The sequence below is a fragment of the Schistocerca cancellata genome, chromosome 8 (genome assembly GCF_023864275.1).
Source record: "Schistocerca cancellata isolate TAMUIC-IGC-003103 chromosome 8, iqSchCanc2.1, whole genome shotgun sequence".
In the NCBI taxonomy this organism is placed as follows: Eukaryota; Metazoa; Arthropoda; class Insecta; order Orthoptera; family Acrididae; genus Schistocerca; species Schistocerca cancellata.
Window position 1 is genome coordinate 498704118 of NC_064633.1, and position 19947 is coordinate 498724064.

Sequence of the window (19947 nt, forward strand, 5' to 3'; positions counted from 1 at the left end):
AGCTGAAGCATTCACACCATCGGTGGGTATGTAAATGGTTAGGACGCAATTCTCTGTGATAGGTACAACAGCCACCACAGTGCATTAGTGTTATTCATGTTTACTGTTATTACCAGGCCTGGTATGTCATATAAAGAGCGTGGACAGTGTCAGATACGGACTAGTCACTACGAAGGACACCGCGATGCCATGTACATCAGAATGGAAGTGTTATCAGCGACTGACAGTTTGAAAGGGGCCTCATTGTGGTTCTCCATTTCGCCTGCTAGTCGAATTGTGCAATATCCAGATTTGAGGGCCACTCTGATGTGAGAGTGGTGTGATGTAGGGCTGCGTGGGAGCGTCAGTGTAGGCATACTCATCTCCAAGATTCCAGTCGATCATGTCTGACCACCAGAAGGAAGGATCACTGTATTGTGCACCAGACACTCCATAACCCCTTCATACTTGTACCGGCCATCCAGGAGCAAATAATGGATTCCAGGAAATGTTCTATCTCATCCTGTATCATTGGTCAGAGACTAGCCACAGCCTGACTAGAGAATTACAGTTCTATGTGTAGGCTGCTGTTATCACTACAATACAATCAGCTGCACTTGGAGGGCTGCCACTACTGTGAAGTATGGTCTGCTGATGAATGTGTTCAGTGATAAATCGTGGTTCTGCACTGCCCTCGATGACTGTCATTAACAAGTATGGCTGCTACTTGTGGAGAGGCACAGCATGGTTATTCTTGGCATTATCTACATCTACGTGTACACCTATACTGCTCAAACTACCATGAGGTGCATGGCAGAGAGTACATCCATTTTTACCAGTTATTAGGGTTTCTTCCTATTCCATTCATGTATGGAGCTTGTGAAGAATGATTGTTTGACTGCCTCTGTGTGTGCAGTAATCATTCTAATCTTATCTTTATGGTTCCTATGTGAGTGATACCTAGGGGTTTGTAATACATTCCTAGAGATATTATTTAAAGCTGGTTCTAAAACTTTGTTAACAGACTGTCTTGGGATACTTTACATCTATCATCGAGAGTCTTCCAGTTCCGCTCCTTCAGTATCTCACTGACACTCTACTGTGGATTAAGCAAACCTGTGACCATTCATGCTGCCCTTCTCTGTATATGTTCAACATCCCCCATTAGACCTATCTGGTATGGGTCCCACACACTTGAGCAGTATTCTAGAATTCGTCACACAAGTAATTTGCAAGCAATCTCCTTTGAAGATTTATTGCACTTCCCCAGTATTCTACCAATGAACTGAAGGCTACCACCTGCTTTACCCATGACTGCACCTGTATGACGATTCCATTTCGTACCTCTACAAAGTGTTACTCTCAGGTATTTGTATGATTTGGCTGATTCCAACAGTGACTCATTGATATTATAATCACAGGAAGCAAAATTTTTTCGTTTTGTGAAGTGCACTATTTTACATCTCTGAACATTTAAAGCAAGTTGCCAATCTTTGCACCACTTTGAAATCTTATCAAGATTTGACTGAATATTTATGCAATTCCTTTCCGATAGTACTCCATTATAGACAAGTGTATGATGTGCAAAAAACCTTATTTTACTATTAATATTGTCTGCAAGGTCATCAGTACACAACATAAACAGCAAGCATCCCAACACACTTCTGTTGGGAACGCCCTAAGTTACTTCTGCATCTGATGATGACTCTCCATCCAAGATAACATGTTGCGTCCTTCCTACCAAAAGGTTCTCAATCCAGTCACAAATTTCACTTGGTACCCCTTATGATCGTTCTTTTGACAATAAGCGTAGGCTTGGTTATCGGTCAGATGCTTTTTGGAAATCGAGAAATACAGCATCTACCTAACTGCCTTGTCCAAAGCTTTCAGTATATCATGTGAGAAAAATGCGAGTTGCGTTTCATATGATTGATGTTTTCAAAATCCATGCTGGTTGGCATTGAGAAGTTAATTCTGTTCAAGATACCTTATTTTGTTTGAGCTCAGAATATGTTCTAAGATTCTACAACATATCGACGTCAAGGATACTGAATGGTAGTTTTGTGGATTACTTCTACTATTCTTCTTGTAGACAGATGTGACTTTGCCTTTTTCCAAGAATTTAGCAATGCTTTTTGTTCTATGGATCTACAATAGATTAGGGTTAGGAGAGAGACTAACTCGGCCACCAGTTCAGTGTAGGATCTGACAGAGATTCCATCCAGCCCTAGAGCTTTATTCAATTTTACTGATTTCAGCTATTTCTCACTTCAGTGACACAACGATTAAATTGGGGTAGTTTTCCTGGGTTTCTGTTTGTAAAGGAACATTTGAAAATGGAGCTAAGCATTTCAGCTTATGCTGATGGGGGAGCTATTAGGTATGACTTCAGGTCACAGCTGGCAATAATTTAGTATACTCTAACAGCTCAACGGTATATCATAGATATCCTATTCCTTCATGTGTTTTCTCTCATCTGACAGTGTCATTTTTCAACAGGACAATGCTTGTCAACATACGATACATGCCTCTATCAACCATCTGCAGCTTGTTGAGGTATTCCTGTGGCCAGCCACATCTGTCCCTGATAGAACACGTGTGGGACTAGCTAGGACTCAACTCCATCACAGTGCCGGCATTCATGATATCAAGGATTATTTGCAACACTTGTGAGTCAGCTTGCCTTAGGAGAGAATACAGTGGCGTTATGACACCTTCTCAACCCAATCAGCACATACATTTGGGACAGACTGTGTGCAACATGATAGTGATAAGTGGGTTCATACTGTTATGTTCCTATTAAATATGACTCAGTTTCGTAATCACTGAAATAACATAACTGAAATAACTCTCAACAAACAAAGTTTCATTTAATTTCCTCTTCCAGTACTCTGTGCTTCACGTTTTTGTTAAACAGTGTATTTTTTTAAAAAAATGAGAATTATTAACTGAAATATGAAACTACGAGTTTTTGGTGTGCACAGACATCCACAAGTGTCTGAACTGAAACAATTCCAATTTAATGTATGTTTGAACAAGTGACCCTAGTTGTGTATGCTGATGTCAATGACCAACCTTACTACCTTCCATAGTAGCATCAATAGTGCAAAAAATCATAATTATATTACAAGACAAAGCCTGCCCACTTATACCAGAGAAATAGGTGAAAATTCAACAATAATAAAACTGTATATATATTTCCCATCTTATAAATCTCATTCATGCCCTACACTATCTTAACAGGATGTGTATAAAGTGATGAAGTATTAATGTACATGAAAATTTTTAAAGTTTAGCACTCCTTCTGAGAACTGAGATAAAATGGTGTTCCAAAAGGGCATACACACATGTTATCTTAGTATTGTAATAATATATTATTAATTTCCTTGTACATCTTTGAACTATAAGATGTTGCTTAAGAGCTACTTTACTAAAGTTGTGCAAGTGTTCCTCTAGAGAAAAAATATCTACTAGTTGTATTTTTATTCAATTATATTTCTGGTATGACCTTTATTTTTTGTAAGTGTGCAATTTCACCCTCCTCTAAACACAATTCAAATTCTTATGCCCACCAAAAATGCTCTATTTTGTTAATGACATGTATTTGTATATAAACTGAAACTCTTGATTGGGACTGATAGAAACAGTAAAAAAATCGTTGTAAAAAGGGAAAACTATTATAATTAGGTATTACAGGGCAGAAAGTAACTCCAACAGACACATTCACAATAACACACTTTGTTTACAATCCAAATGTTATTTGTGAAAGTGAACTAGTATGTTAGTAACTTTGTGTAGCACTAATTCAACATTATTGACTGTAGCTTATTGTGTGTAATGTAATCAGTATAGTTCTGTTAATTATGTAAGATGGTATGAATCAATCCTGATATAATATTTTGGAAAAACTGTGTAAAATTACATTGATAATGTTTTTAACAATTTCACTGATGTGAATAGTCACTCAAATGGATTTGATTTGAATAATTGATTTAGCATTTGCACTGTTTTTTTATGAATTGCTGTATCATGCATGAGCTCTCACTTTGTGTACTTCCATTCACTGATCAAAATACTTACTTTACCCAGTGACCATATACTTGGAAGGTTGCAGGCTGGTATTCGAGTTTTTTTAACACAGTACTCTGTTAATTAGGTAATTTGATAAGCAGTAACCGATTATAACTTGAGCTACCATAGTATTATTTCTAAATTATTGGGATTTGCAAATTAAACAGTCTGAGGAAGTCACATGAAGTGTTAATGAGTGACTGAGATAACTAATTTTTACTGTTTCGAAGAACATCATGTTTGACAACTTTGGATGAAATATATTCTTTGAAATTCTGAAAATACCAGAAGCAAAATACAGGGAGAAAAAGGTTACAACTTATATAGAAACAGTCTGCAGTTATAAGAGTAGAGGAATGTGAACAGGAAGGAGTTTTTAGTCTGTATACTGTCTATATACAGGGCAAGTACTGAAATACACCAAGGAGAAATTTGAAAAAGGCGATTAAAGATTAGGGAGAAGAAATAAAAACTTAAAGATTTGCCGATGACATTGTAATTCTGCCAGGAAAAGCAATGGATTTGTAAGAGCAATTGAATGGAATGCATAGTGTCGTCAGAAGAGGTTAGAAGATGAATAAGGACAAAAGTAACACAAGAGTAATGGCATGTAGTCGAATTAAACCAGCCAGTGCTCAGGGAGTTAGACAAGGAAACAAGACAGTAAAACCTAGGTAGTCTTTTCTGTAGGTATTGTTCTGGAGTGTAACCTTGCACAGTTAAAAAAAGGGGAGGATGAACAGTTCAGGCGAGAAGAGAATAGAAGCTTCTGAAATATGATGCTTCAAAAGAACATTAAAGATTAGATGGGAAGATGGAGTAACTAATGAAGTGTTACTAAGTCGCAATACAGGAAAAACTTATGGCAGAAACTGAAAGGACTGTGGGATCAATTGATAGTATTCTAGGGCATCAAGGAATCATCAGTATGGCAATGGAAGGAAGTGTGATGGGCAACCATTCTAGAAAGAGTTCAAAGTTCGAATGCAGCAACCAGGTTAAAATGGATGAAGAGGTAATGAGACTCGCACAGGCTATACAACTGTGAAAAGCTACAGCAAACCAGCCTTAGGGCTGAGGACCACAACAACAACAGTAAAACTGCAACGAATGGTCGTGATGAGATGATACTATATTCTAAAATGAGAAAATCTAGAAACTTTAATTGATTGATTTCGTGGTTCACCATCCATGTAATCAAAATGAACACATTTAAATTTTCTCTTATTAAAAAAGTCACCTGTCTCTGTAAAGAGACCGTCTATATAGATTTGACTGTATGTTGATAAAGAGTTAATCAAATAAAATTTTTACATGCATTCACTCATTTTTGAAAAGCCTGAAATTTCATCAGATTTTGTCCACTGTCTTTAATATATAAAAAGTGTGATGAAGGTATAACTAATATTCAGTTATATACACTGGTGAGTGGTATAGCAACCTATATTTCAGTACTTTTCGCTGGTTGGAAATGAATGTCTCGATTGTGACAATCTTTCACCAGTGTGATAGTACACATCATTTTAATAAAGTGCTTGCGTGACCAGCTTACTGATTACTATTGCAGGTGATTTGCATGAGAATGTGTCATATGTGAGTCACATGGGGAAAATCACTTCATACGACAATCAGGTCTAAACTCACCACAAACTCCTACCTGATGAGATCTTCCTCTAACTCCTCCCTCAAAAGATATGAGATTGTAAATTGTTCTTTGTACGATGTGACTGCCCTTTGTGGGTATGGTTGGTCATAGGTTCTAAAACAGAAAATAAGTTTGGGAAACCGTATCATATTAGTCAATCAGATTTCTTCACAAGATACATTTCACATCTGTTGCTTTCCATTTTGAGCATAAATGAGTTCATAAAATATATTAAACGAATGCTACAATGGCAAGGAACTTCCACAGGTCTCGATGTAACAACAGGTTTCCTTTTTATTAATGATATTACATACGGTTTGCCAATTTGTCGCCAATTCTTTGCACAAATGCCATACTGAAAGTCGTGGGCACCCCACTGTTAAAATTCTAGTTTCAACAATTCAACAAAAACGACTGCAGGATCGCAATTTATATTCTTTACACCACATGTTGCCATATTGTGACGCCATTAGCGTTTGTCACATGACCAAAACGGCCGACGTCGTCATTTCTCTCCGACACGTGCTGTCGTTGAGTTCCTTGTTTAAGAGGGAAAATTTGCTGCTAAAACTCATGCCAAATTTCAACATGTCTACGGAGGTGTCTGCATGGGCGTCAGCAGCATTAGGAGGTGGATGAAATATTTCAAAGACAGAAACACTAGTATCTAAGATGTGCCTCGTAGCGATTGCCTTTGACCTGCCTCCACAAAACATATGGAAAGAGCTGATTAGCTCAATGGAGAAGACAGGTGTGTCACAGTGAACGAAAACTTGCAGTAGAATACAGAGCAGTACAAGAAACGATTCAAGGCAACAGTTTATGTCCGTTTTTTGTCAGAAGACTACAAACTTCAGAGTAAAGTCATCATCCAAAATCTTCCTCAGAGATTTCCTCAAAACGAAACTGATGATTTTCTGTCGAGTATTGTGACCGGCGATGAAAAGTTCTTCCAACGTTATGAGCTTGAAACAAAACTCCATAGTGGGGAATAACATCGCTTGGATACGCACTTGAAAAAGGAAGCAAAGAGAGTGCCATCCGATGGGAAAGTTAAGGGTATTGTCTTCTAGGATGCACAGGGTTGTATTCTGATCGATTTTCCTGAATGTGGACAAACCACAAATGGTTGCCACTACGTCCAAATACTTTTGAAGCTCTGTCATGCAGTGCATGATAAATAGCTTGGGGAGATCATGTTGAAACAGGATAAGGCGCATCATTGCAGTGCTCATGTATCTGTGGGGATCGGAACATTCAGGTGCGAAACTCTTCACATCCTTCCTACAGTTCCTACGTGGAACCCTCCAGCTACCATATTTTCGGTTTTGTTGAGCAAACTGCCACAGTGGGCGATGTTAGGCAATCAGTGTATTAGTGTCTTCGAGAAACTGAAAGAAGGTTGTATGGTAATGGTATTCTCAAATTTACAGAACAAGACGGAAAATGTGAGCAAAGAAATGGAGCCTATGTTAAAATGTGACAGAAAGTGAATAGATTAAGATAACATAAATTTCTTCGTCCAAAAAATAAAAATAAAAAAGTTGCTCATTACTTTTAGTACAGCCCTCACACATTCCCGCTATGTAACATCATTTGGCGTTGATCCACTGGTTGTAGTCTCACAACATTTACTCCTTGCCCCACAGCTCTGCATTACAGGTGCCCGCTCACACAATCCAGCCAAGAGGACAGACATTTGTGGTACTTCATGCCATGGTGTGCGATGTTTTCCAAAGTCAACGAAATCATATTCATTATAAATGAATGATGCTGAAGTAGTACTGATAGTACGTTCTGTTTAAACAATTTGCATACCAGTAATGTCAGAACGTCACCAGATTGATTGCCTTGGTTCTCTGTGGCACAAAAAAGGTTTTGTCATTCTCATAATCATGATATATAGCCTATAGATATGACAATGAACCCATCTGCCTTTGATTTTATGTGTCACACCTCCCAGTTCCTGTTTGCACCCTTCTATGAGTGCGTGATTGCATGATGTTCAGATGTGATGTGATATGCAAAGGTGAAGGACTATGAGTGTAATGAGCTTGGTCAAAGTATAGCCTGTGGGAAATCTAAGCAAAGACAATGCCTGTAGGTTTCAGAAAAGATCGACAAAGTCGTGAGTGGCAACAACTGATAGGTGAGATTCGCCTCTGGGCTATTTCAACAAGGAGACATTGTCCTGGAAATCCGCTATGCTGGGACACTATTAGATGTGCTGGCACCAGGTGCGGACACTGGTGTTTTGGAGCTCTTGCTGATGTTGGATGAAAGATATAAAATGGATTATAGTATGTTGGACAGCGTTTGTGGTGCGTCGTTTCAAGTTAGTTTAGCCAAGGAAGTATCAGAAAACTATTTAACTATCATAATTTTGCTAGTATAAAGTAACTGATAAATTATGGTCGTGAAAGCTAAGTGTGAGTGTTTGCCATCAGCCATGTACTCTGTTTGTGGAATAAGTTTGAGTAAAATCTAGTCGTTTGAAAGAACATGTCGAGTTGTTGCTAAATTAGTACAGTTTTATTGGGTAAAGTTGAATATTATAGCAATTTTCTTTGTGACATGGTCATGGATACATGTTCACATAAATTCTGTGAGCACATGTTAACAACTAGACAGTCATGATTTTGCTGGTGGTTAAGCATCTTAAAATTCTTACTGAAGTGACTAGAAGCCAGGCCACAGTATTTTCACTAAGTTATTTTACAAATTTTAAGCAGGTTTCTTTGTTACTTGTAATGCATCTACTGTGTTCACTAGCTGGGTGCGTGGAATCTCTTCTGAACCTACATGAAGTTTTAGTGTGCACTAAAGTGTAACACTCTTAAGTGAGCAACATGGCCGAAATACTCATTCCTATTACAGCAAAATTCTCCTTGTCCTGCTCCATTCTCCACCCACCTTCTCAAAGTCCTTCCTAGTAGCAGAAACCTGACTGGAACAACCTCCCACATTATATTAGAGAACTAAATAATATCTACATCTTCTGAATACGGATCATGACATATCCTAAAGCGACAATAAAGTTATGTTGTCCTGTATAGACTTGTTTCCCTTGATCATCCTTCTTCCCAACATGATCTTCCTCATTTTCCAGTATTCTTAGCAATGTAATCTAACGGTTTGGACGACTTTAAGTGTAGAAGTATGTATGTAAACATCCACTACTTTTACAAGATGACTTACTGAGATGTTCGGCCGAACTTCTTTGCTGGCTAGCTTGCTGCTGCAAACTCTCTTTTCTCTTCTTCTCCAAAGTATGTTAGTAGGTACAGGAATTTCTTAAGACACTTTCTACTTACAAAAATAAGTAGACATATAAATTTTCATTTCCTTCAATTAATGGCGTATATTAAACTTCAGACACATTACAAATCTCACTCTTCACATAAACATATACTGTTTTGTAAGTCTCTTGTGTCTCCAAACGTTAGAAACAAACTAATTTACGTATACGAGAAAGTTAGCTTGAACACCATGTCCATTCTCAATCTGAAACAGAATACATGTCTTCCCTTCACCAAGGCTAAGGCAAACGTTTTTAATAACAATGGTCAAAACACAATTAGAACAGAGTAGCATAAACACTCCATGGTTCTTCTGTCCACATTCACTGAACTTCCATGGATTGACCGACAAGTACTTGTTGGTGCAGTTCGACCGCCATGTCTATATTCTGCTTGTGACTCATTTCCAACCTGCACACACAAACATGTGATGTGCAGTAGATAGGGTCCCACTTTCTCCCACTCGTACCTAAAATATCGTGTGATCAAGACAGTAGAAGGTCGAGTGGTTCTAGAATTTAGGCAGAAATTCCTGAATCACTACAGTAATCCCATTAAATTTCCTTTTCCCAGAACTCGCTATATCAGAAAACATCTATTTTGTAGACCAATAAATTCTTGTCTTAACTGCCCTGTCATTATTGTTATTAATGCCACAATTAGTGTCATTACTATTATTATTATATTATTGCTATTATCATCATTAGTGGCTCCAGCTGTGGTAATGTAAGTAACGCCAGTATTAACTTTGTTCGCTCATAGTCAATATAATTTAGCCACACCCTACTGCAGATACTCAGATCTTTTTAATACTAGCTGTCATTCTAAAATTATTGTTTTCTTAGGTAATTGTGGTGTAATATACACTATACATACGAAAGCATTGTCTGCTGTAAGAGGTGGCTTGATGGTCATAATCAGATGAGGTTAAATAAATTTATTAATGCTTCCCAAAAATGATTCTTTCGAGTGAGATACCCCCTATTGTGAAAATTTATGTATGATTTTAACTTGTTCTTTGTGAGTGACATTTGGCAATGTGCATTGCAGTAGTTCATATGTTACATATTTTTGAGACTGATTTAGATGTTATTTAATTTCCAGATATATGACATAATGATTCCGATGGTCATCAGCCATGTTGTATGTAATAATTTAGTAATTTTAGGTGAATTCCTTTTGTGAATGCTAACAGCCTCCATACGTTCCTGTCACTGCCAATTCGTTATTCCCCTATATGTCCAAGCCATTTGTTTCAGTTGCTTGTTGTTGAATAATAACTTGTAAAATCTAAATTCATTAATTTTTTCAAATTTTAAATTTCTTGGTGGACTTTGTTGAGTCCATCCAGGTCAATGTGCTTTGCTAAACGATATCCGATAGAAAAGATAATTCTGATAGTACCATATATAACACAATTTGTGTACAGTGCCCCTCAGGAATATTGTTTGTTTCACTATCAAACAGCACAAGCTGGTGCAATTAGTTGTAACGTATACTATGTGCAAACCCCACCTGTTTGCTGTAGATTTATATGCTTTTATGTGATTGTGAGATTGAATGCTGCTATGTGGAACGACAATGAATTTAATCCAACCCCTTCCATATATGGCTGTGTGACAGAACTACCCTTTTTGAGTGTAGGAGACCAAATAAGGTAAAATTCATATTTATTGTCAATAGTCCAAATGTGATTATCATACTTACAATCAATGTCATATTTACATCTCCTAATGTTGAACATAGTACTTTTGACCAATAAATGTAGATATGACCTGGAGGTCAATAAAACCAAATCACCACTCCCCTTCCTTGCTAACTGCGGATTTTATTGAACCCCACTAGAAGAATTATTTGAAATATAAAATAAATTATTGTAGAACTAATGATGAAATTTCTAATGGAATATATCAAATAATAGTTCAGTTTTGGTCATGATCAGGCAGACAGTATCTGCCCTCTTTCTTGACTGTTTCAGTTCCAGGTGCAGCTAGCATTATCTGTTGCCCTATTAAATTCATTAAATATCAGTTTCAATATAGGAGCAGTAAATACAATTAAAATCAGGCTGTTATTTTTAGTTCATCTCACTCTATAATAACTCCAACATCTAGTAAGAGTTTAAGGTGATCAAAAGAAGGTTTAGTCAGCAGATACAGGTATAACTCCAGAATAAATATTCTTGAATACAGAGAAAATATCAAAGATTATGAAAGTTTTTGCCGTCACATACTGTAGAGTTACAGCTAATTGCACTGATGGTAAATGTACAATGTCAGGTAAGTGAGTGAAAACGATAACCTGTGTGAAAGCATAGGCACATAAATTTAATTGTTACTGGTATAAAGATTTGCTGCCTAGAATTTAAAGCAGCATAAGTATTATTATATAAATGTATTTAGCTAGTATTTTAAGGAAATTTCATTTTACAGCTATTCATTAAGAAGGAACTACACTACTGGCCATTACAATTGCTACACCACGAAGATGACGTGCTACAGACGCGAAATTTAACCAACAGGAAGATGATGCTGTGATATGCAGATGATTAGCATTTCAGAGCATTCATACAAGGTTGGCGCCAGTGGCGACACCTACAACGTGCTGACATGAGCAAAGTTTCCAACCGATTTCTCATACACAAATAGCAGTTGACCGGCGTTGCCTGGTGAAACGTTGGTGTGATGCCTTGTGTGAGGAGGAGAAATGTGTTCCATCACGTTTCCGACTTTGATAAAGGTCGGATTGTAGCCTATCGCGATTGCGGTTTATTGTAATGCGACATTGCTGCTCACGTCGGTCGAAATCAAATGACTGTTAGCAGAATAAGGAATCGGTGGGTTCACGAGGGTAACATGGAATGCTGTGCTGGATCCCAACAGCCTCGTATCGCTAGCAGTCGAGATGACAGGCGTCTTATCTGCATGGCTGTAATGTATCGTGCAGCCATGTCGCGATCCCTGAGTCAACAGTTTGCAAGACAAGAAACATCTGCACGAACAGTTCGACGACGTTTGCAGCAGTATGGACTATCAGCTCGGAGACCATGGCTGCGGTTACCCTTGACGCTGCATCACAGACAGGAGTGCCTGCGATGGCGTACTCAACGACGAACGTGGGTGCACGAATGGCAAAACGTTTTTTTTTCGGATGAATCCAGGTTTTCTTTACAGCATCATGGTGGTCGCATCTGTGTTTTTTAAAAAGTTTCTGGTAGATAAACAGCAAGAAATTAAACAAAAAAATTATCAGAAAGATTTAACTGTTTTCAATTTTCTAGATGATGTCGATTTTTTCAAATCGCTTAAAGGATTTTATAGAAAAGATTCCACATTTAAATCAAGAATAATAACTTATGGTATTAATAATAACGATAATTATGTTGAACCACAAGTATTTTTTTATCAAAGTAAAGAAGAAATAATCACCAAATTAAATACTATTTAAATACAAAGAAAAGTGATGAAAGTTAACATGAAAATTTATTGTAATTTGTAAAAGATAATATGAAATATCAACTTTTATTAAGAACAACTGGTTTGGAAGATTATTATCAAAATCAACAAACAAGCTATTAACTGAAATAGAAGAAATGCAAAGAAAAAATCTAATTCATATTCACTTTATATAATACTCTATAATTAAGTGTCAACAGACACAATGCAATGTATGGTTCTTCATTTATCAATTTACCAATCCAAATTAAAGATAAAAAAGCTGTAATTAATGTAAGCAATGCTGCCCAAAAATGTTTCTGTATGCTATAAAAAACTGCATTATGTCCTGTAGCTAAGAATTCAGGAAGAGTTAACAATTATAAAAATATTGGGTTAACATTAGATGAAATGTTTGGAAAAGAGAAAATTAAATTTTCTATTTAGTTAACAGATATTCCACAATTTGAAGAGAAATCAAATATTAATGTTTATGCACATGAAAGCAATGAAGAAGAAGAAATAATTACTCTATATCCTATTTGCCATATAAAAAATAAATAAGAAAGACATGGTAATCTTGTTTTAAAGTAAGACAAAATGATTCTTATTATTGTTGGGTAAAATAAATATATCTACATTTATTGGTTGGCTCTGAGCACTATGCAACTTAAATTCTGAAGTCGTCAGTCGCCTAGAACTTAGAACTAATTAAACCTAACTAACCTACGGACATCACACACATCCATGCCTGAGGTAGGATTTGAACCTGCGACCATAGCAATCACTTAGTTCCAGACTGTAGTGCCTAGAACTGCACAGCCACTCTGGCTGGCTTCTACATTTATTAATTCACAAGCAACTAAAAAGGTCATAAAATTTATCTCTTTTATTCACGAGAAAAATCAGACAATCATGGGAACGATTGTGAAGAATATAAAGAAGTAAAAATAGTTATGCCTGTAATAGGTCAAAAATTTGAAAACTGTAATCACTCATTAAGGGTATGTTTAATAACTTATGCAGATTTTGAATCTCTTTTGAAAGATGTTAACACTTGTCACCCAAATCCTGAAAAATCTGATATTGATAAACATCGAAACATTTACCGATTTCATTCAGTTATTGTGTTAAATATTCTAATGGTGATTAAAATATCCTGTTATGTATATTAGTAAAGATGCAGCAAAAAAATTGGTTGAAATTTTAAAAGAAGAATATACAGAAATTGCAAAAATTTGTGAATGAAATATTCCAGTAATAATGTTGAAAGAAGATAAAGTAAATTTTATAAAACATTTCATATTTTTGAAAAGAAATTTACTAAAGAAGAAAAGAAAGTATGTGCTCATTGTCGTTTAATAGGAACAAGTAGAAGAACTACACATGAAGATTGTAATATTAATTGTCTAATTTCTAAATTTATTGCATTATATATTCATAATTTAAAGAATTATGATGTTCATTAGTTTATCAACGAATTAGTAACAGATTATAAAGATATTGATGCTATTCCAAATAATGAACAAAATGTATTTATTTTACTAAACATGTTAAATATGGATTAACACTAAGAGTTTTGGATACATTTAAATTTATGGTTTCAAGTACTGATAAATTATCTTCTAATCTTAGAAAAGAATTTAGAGAAGCAGAAAAATATTTTGAAGGTGAAGAATTAGACTTCATAATTAAAAAGAGAGTTTGTCCTTACAAATAATGGATTCTGAAGAAACATTAAAAAAAAGTTTTAAAATGGTTCAAATGGCTCTGAGCACTATGGGACTCAACATCTTAGGTCATAAGTCCCCTAGAACTTAGAACTACTTAAACCTAACTAACCTAACGACATCACACACACTCATGCCCGAGGCACGATTCGAACCTGCGACCGTAGCAGTCCCGCGGTTCCGGACTGCAGCGCCAGAACCGCTAGACCACCGCGGCCGGCAAGTTTTAAAAGAACGTTTTTATTCGGGACTTTCTAATGAAGATCATAATCGAGCAAAAATAGTTTGGAAAGATTCAATATTAAAAATTAAGATGAGTATAAAAACTATACAATAAATCTGATATTTTAATACTAAAATATGTTTTTGAAAATTGGAGAGATACATGTATTAAATGTTATAAACTTTGCCCATCTTGATATTGTTCTGCACGAGGATTGTCTTGGGAATCTATGTTAAAAATGACAAAAGTTGGAGTAGATTTATTAAACGATTATGATACGATTATATTTCTTGAGAAAGGAACTCTAGGTGGAATTTCACAAAGTATTAAAAGATATGCTAAATAAAATGATAAATATATAAAAATTTCGAACCAAAAAGCAGACCAATTTAATTGGATATTTAGATCCAAAAAATTTATTCGATTGGGTAATGTCCCAGTTTTTTCCATTTAAAGATTTCAGTTGGTTAGAACGAAAATGTTTTAATTCTGAAAAAAATATTTAAAATGTGAGTTGATTATTAACATGGTTATATTTTAGATGTTGTTTTACAGTATCCAAAACATAACTTGATATACATAAAAATTTACCATAAGCAGCAGAATGCAGAAATAAATTAGAACAATATCAGATAACATAGGCAAATATGTTTTACATTATGAAAATCTTAAAAACTAATTAAATCTTAGATTAAAATTAACGAAAATTCATAGAATCATATCATTTGAACTATCAGTGTGGTTGAAGAACTACATATATTTTAATACAGAAATAAGAAAAACACAGCTATGATTTTGAAATAGATTTCTACAAGTTAATTAATAATTCAGTATTTGGGAAAAAGATTGAAAATATTAGAAATCGACAAAATATTTAAATAATTATATTTCAAAACCAAATAGTGAAAATAGTATTGTATTTTCAGAGATCTAGTAGCAATTAATAATAAGAAATAAAAATAATATTGAATAAACCAATTTATATTGGAATGAGTATTCTAGATATTCTGAAAATAAAAATGTATGTTTTTCATTACAATGTAATAATACCAAAAATGTGGTAAAAATGATTTATTTGTGATGATCCTACAGTCTTCATACTAATGTTGTTGTTGTTGTTGTGGTCTTCAGTCCTGAGACTGGTTTGATGCAGCTCTCCATGCTACTCTATCCTGTGCAAGCTTCTTCATCTCCCAGTACCTACTGCAACCTACATCCTTCTGAATCTGCTTAGTGTATTCATCTCTTGGTCTCCCCCTACGATTTTTACCCTCCACGCTGCCCTCCAATACTAATTGGTGATCCCTTGATGACTCAGAACATGTCCTACCAACCGATCCCTTCTTCTGGTCAAGTTGTGCCACAAATTCCTCTTTTAACCAATTCTATTCAATACCTTGACATTAGTTATGTGATCTACCCATCTAATCTTCAGCATTCTTCTGTAGCACCACATTTCGAAAGCTTCTATTCTCTTCTTGTCTAAACTATTTATCGTCCATGTTTCACTTCCATAAATGGCTACACTCCATACAAATTCTTTCCGAAACGACTTCCTGACGCTTAAATCTATAATCGATGTTAACAAATTTCTATTCTTCAGAAACGCTTTCCTTGCCATTGCCAGTCTACATTTTATATCCCCTCTACTTCGACCATCATCAGTTAATTTGCTGCCCAAATAGTAAAACTCCTTTACTACTTTAAGTGTCTCATTTCCTAATCTAATTCCCTGAGCATCATCCGACTTAATTCGACTACATTCCATTAACCTTGTTTTGATTTTGTTGATGTTCATCTTATATCCTCCTTTCAAGACACTGTCCCTTCTGTTCAACTGCTCTACCAAGTCCTTTGCTGTCTCTGACAGAATTTCAATGTCACCGGTGAACCACAAAATTTTAATTTCTTCTCCACAGATTTTAATACCTACTCTGAACTTTTCTTTTGTTTCCTTTACTTGCTCAATATACAGATAGACTAGAATCGGGGAGAGACTACAACCCTGTCTCACTCCCTTCCCAACCACTGCTTCCCTTTCATGTCCCTCGCTCTTATAACTGCAGAGGATTAATGCATGGTGCGACAGCTGGCAGCTTTCCCTAAACGTAGATAAATGTAATATAATGCGCATACATAGGGGCAGAAATCCATTCCAGTACGATTATGCCATAGGTGGTAAATCATTGGAAGCGGTAACGACCGTAAAATACTTAGGAGTTACTATCCGGAGCGATCTGAAGTGGAATGATCACATAAAACAAATAGTGGGAAAAGCAGGCGCCAGGTTGAGATTCATAGGAAGAATTCTAAGAAAATGTGACTCATCGACGAAAGAAGTAGCTTACAAAACGCTTGTTCGTCCGATTCTTGAGTATTGCTCATCAGTATGGGACCCTTACCAGGTTGGATTAATAGAAGAGATAGACATGATCCAGCGAAAAGCAGCGCGATTCGTCATGGGGACATTTAGTCAGCGCGAGAGCGTTACGGAGATGCTGAACAAGCTCCAGTGGCGGACACTTCAAGAAAGGCGTTACGCAATACGGAGAGGTTTATTATCGAAATTACGAGAGAGCACATTCCGGGAAGAGATGGGCAACATATTACTACCGCCCACATATATCTCGCGTAATGATCACAACGAAAAGATCCGAGAAATTAGAGCAAATACGGAGACTTACAAGCAGTCGTTCTTTCCACGCACAATTCGTGAATGGAACAGGGAAGGGGGGATCAGATAGTGGTACAATAAGTACCCTCCGCCACACACCGTAAGGTGGCTCGCGGAGTATAGATGTAGATGTAGATGTAGATGTATCTGCTTTCTGTACAAATTGTAAATAGCCTTTCGCTACCTGTATTTTACCCCCTGCAACCTTCAGAATTTGAAAGAGAGTATTCCAGTCAACATTGTCAAAAGCTTTCTCTAAGTCTACAAATGCTAGAAATGTAGGTTTGCCTTTCCTTAATCTTTCTTCTAAGATACGTTGTAAGGTCAGTATTGCCTCAAGTGTTCCAACATTTGTACAGAATCCAAACTGATCTTCCCCGAGGTCGGCTTCTACCGGTTTTTCCATTCGTCTGTAAAGAATTTGTTTTAGTATTTTGCAGCTGTGACTTATTAAACTGATAGTTCGGTAATTTTCACATCTGTCAACACCTGCTTTCTTTGGGATTGGAATTATTATATTCTTCTTGAAGTCTGAGGGTATTTCGCCTATTTCATACATCTTGCTCACCAGATGGTAGAGTTTTGTCAGGACAGGCTCTCCCAAGTCTGTCAGTAGTTCTAATGGAATGCTGTCTACTCCCGGGCCTTGTTTCGACTAAGGTTTTTCAGTGCTTTATCAAACTCTTCACGCAGTATCGTATCGCCCATTTCATCTTCATCTACCTCCTCTTCCATTTCCATAATATTGTCCTCAAGAACAGCGCCCCTGTATAGACCCTGTATATACTCCATGCAGCTTTCTACGTTCCATTCTTTGTCCTCTAGCCATGCCTGCTTAGCTATTTTGCACTTCCTGTCGATCTCATTTTTGAGACGTTTGTATTCCTTTTTGCCTGCTACACTTACTGCATCTTTGTATTTTCTCCTTTCATCAATTAAATTCACTATCTCTTCTGTTACCCAGGGATTTCTACTAGCCCTCTTCTTTTTACCTATTTGATCCTCTGCTGCCTTCACTATTTCATTCCTCAAAGCTACCCATTCTTCTTCTACTGTACTTCTTTCCCCAATTCCTGTCAATTGTTCCCTTATGCTCTCCCTGAAACTTTGTACAACCTCTGGTTCTTTCAGTTTATCCAGGTCCCATCTCCTTAAATTCCCACCTTTTCGCAGTTTCTTCAGTTTTAATGTATACTTCATAACCAATAGATTGTGGTCAGAGTCCACATGTCCCCCTGGAAATGTCTTACAATTTAAAATCTGGTTCCTAAATCTCTGTCTTACCATTATATAATCAATCTGAAACCACCTAGTATCTCCAGGCTTCTTCCATGTATACATTATTCTTTCATGATTCTTGAACCAAGTGTTAGCTATGATTAATTTAAGCTCTGTGCAAAATTCTACCAGACGGCTTCCTCTTGTATTTCTTAGCCCCAATCCATATTCACCTACTACGTTTGCGTCTTCTTCTTTTCCTACTGTCGAATTCCCTTCGCTACCTGAATAATTTCTTTTATCTCATCATACATTTCATCAATTTTTTCATCATCTGCAGGGCTAGTTGACATATAAACTTGTACTACTATAATAGATGTGGGCTTTGTCTCTATCTTGGCCACAATAATGCGCTCACTATGCCGTTTGTAGTAGCTTACCCGCACTCCTATTTTTTTTATTCATTATTAAACCTACTCTTGCATTCCCCCTATTTGATTTTGTATTTATAACCCTGTATTCACCTTGTTCCTCCTGCCACCAAACTTCACTAATTCCCACTATATTTAACTTTAACCTATCCATTTTCCTTTTTAAATTTTCTAACCCACCTGCCCGATTAAGGGATCTGACACTCCAGGTTCCCATCTGTAGAACGCCAGTTTTCTTTCTCCTGTTAACGACGTCCTCCTGAGTAGTCCCCGCTGGCGATCCGAATGGGGGACTATTTTACCTCTGGAATATTTTACCCAAGAGGACGCCATCATCATTTAATCATACAGTAAAGCTTCATGCCCTTGGGAAAAATTACGGCTGTAGTTTCCCCTTGCTTTCAGCCATTTGCAGTACCAGCACAGCAAGGCTGTTTTGGTTAGTGTTACAAGGCAATATTAGTCAATCATCCAGACAGTTGCCCCTGCAACTACTGAAAAGGCTGCTGCCCCTTTTCAGGAACCACACGTTTTTCTGGCCTCTCAACAGATACCCCTCCATTGTGGTTGCACCTACTGTACAGCTATCTGTATCGCTGAAGCATGCAAGCCTCCCCACCAACGGCAAGGTCCATGGTTCATGGGGAGAGATGGAACTCATACATTAGCGTATGGTCATTATAAATGAAATAAAAAAATAGATGATAAAAATGATTTCATTGCATAGAATGTTAACTAAATAAAAACTGCCATTTTTAATAGTTTTTCATGATTTGGTAATATTTGATGTTTTTCCAGTAACGTTTTACAAACAAATTTTCCCCAAAAATATTTAACTTTTTGATAATATCTTTCTTTATGGTTTTGATAACTGAACGCTGTTATTCAGTTTTTGATTGATCATATTTAGAAGGTTTTTTTAATTTCCTTCTTACAATTTTCTTAAGTAAATGTTTTTCTGCAAGTTATTAACAAGTTCTTTTATAAGTCCTTATTTATTTTCAATACTCTCATTTTTGTTTCCTTTTTATACAATCAATACACCCATTTTTGTAAACATACTCTGTATTGGTATTTTATATTTCTGATGGTATTATTTTCTTGACTGTGCAATGGACAAATCATTTTATTTTTGCTATCCATTTATACAGAAAAATTATTGTAATTAAAAAATAAAATTATATTACATTTTATTATATACACTCCTGGAAATTGAAATAAGAACACCGTGAATTCATTGTCC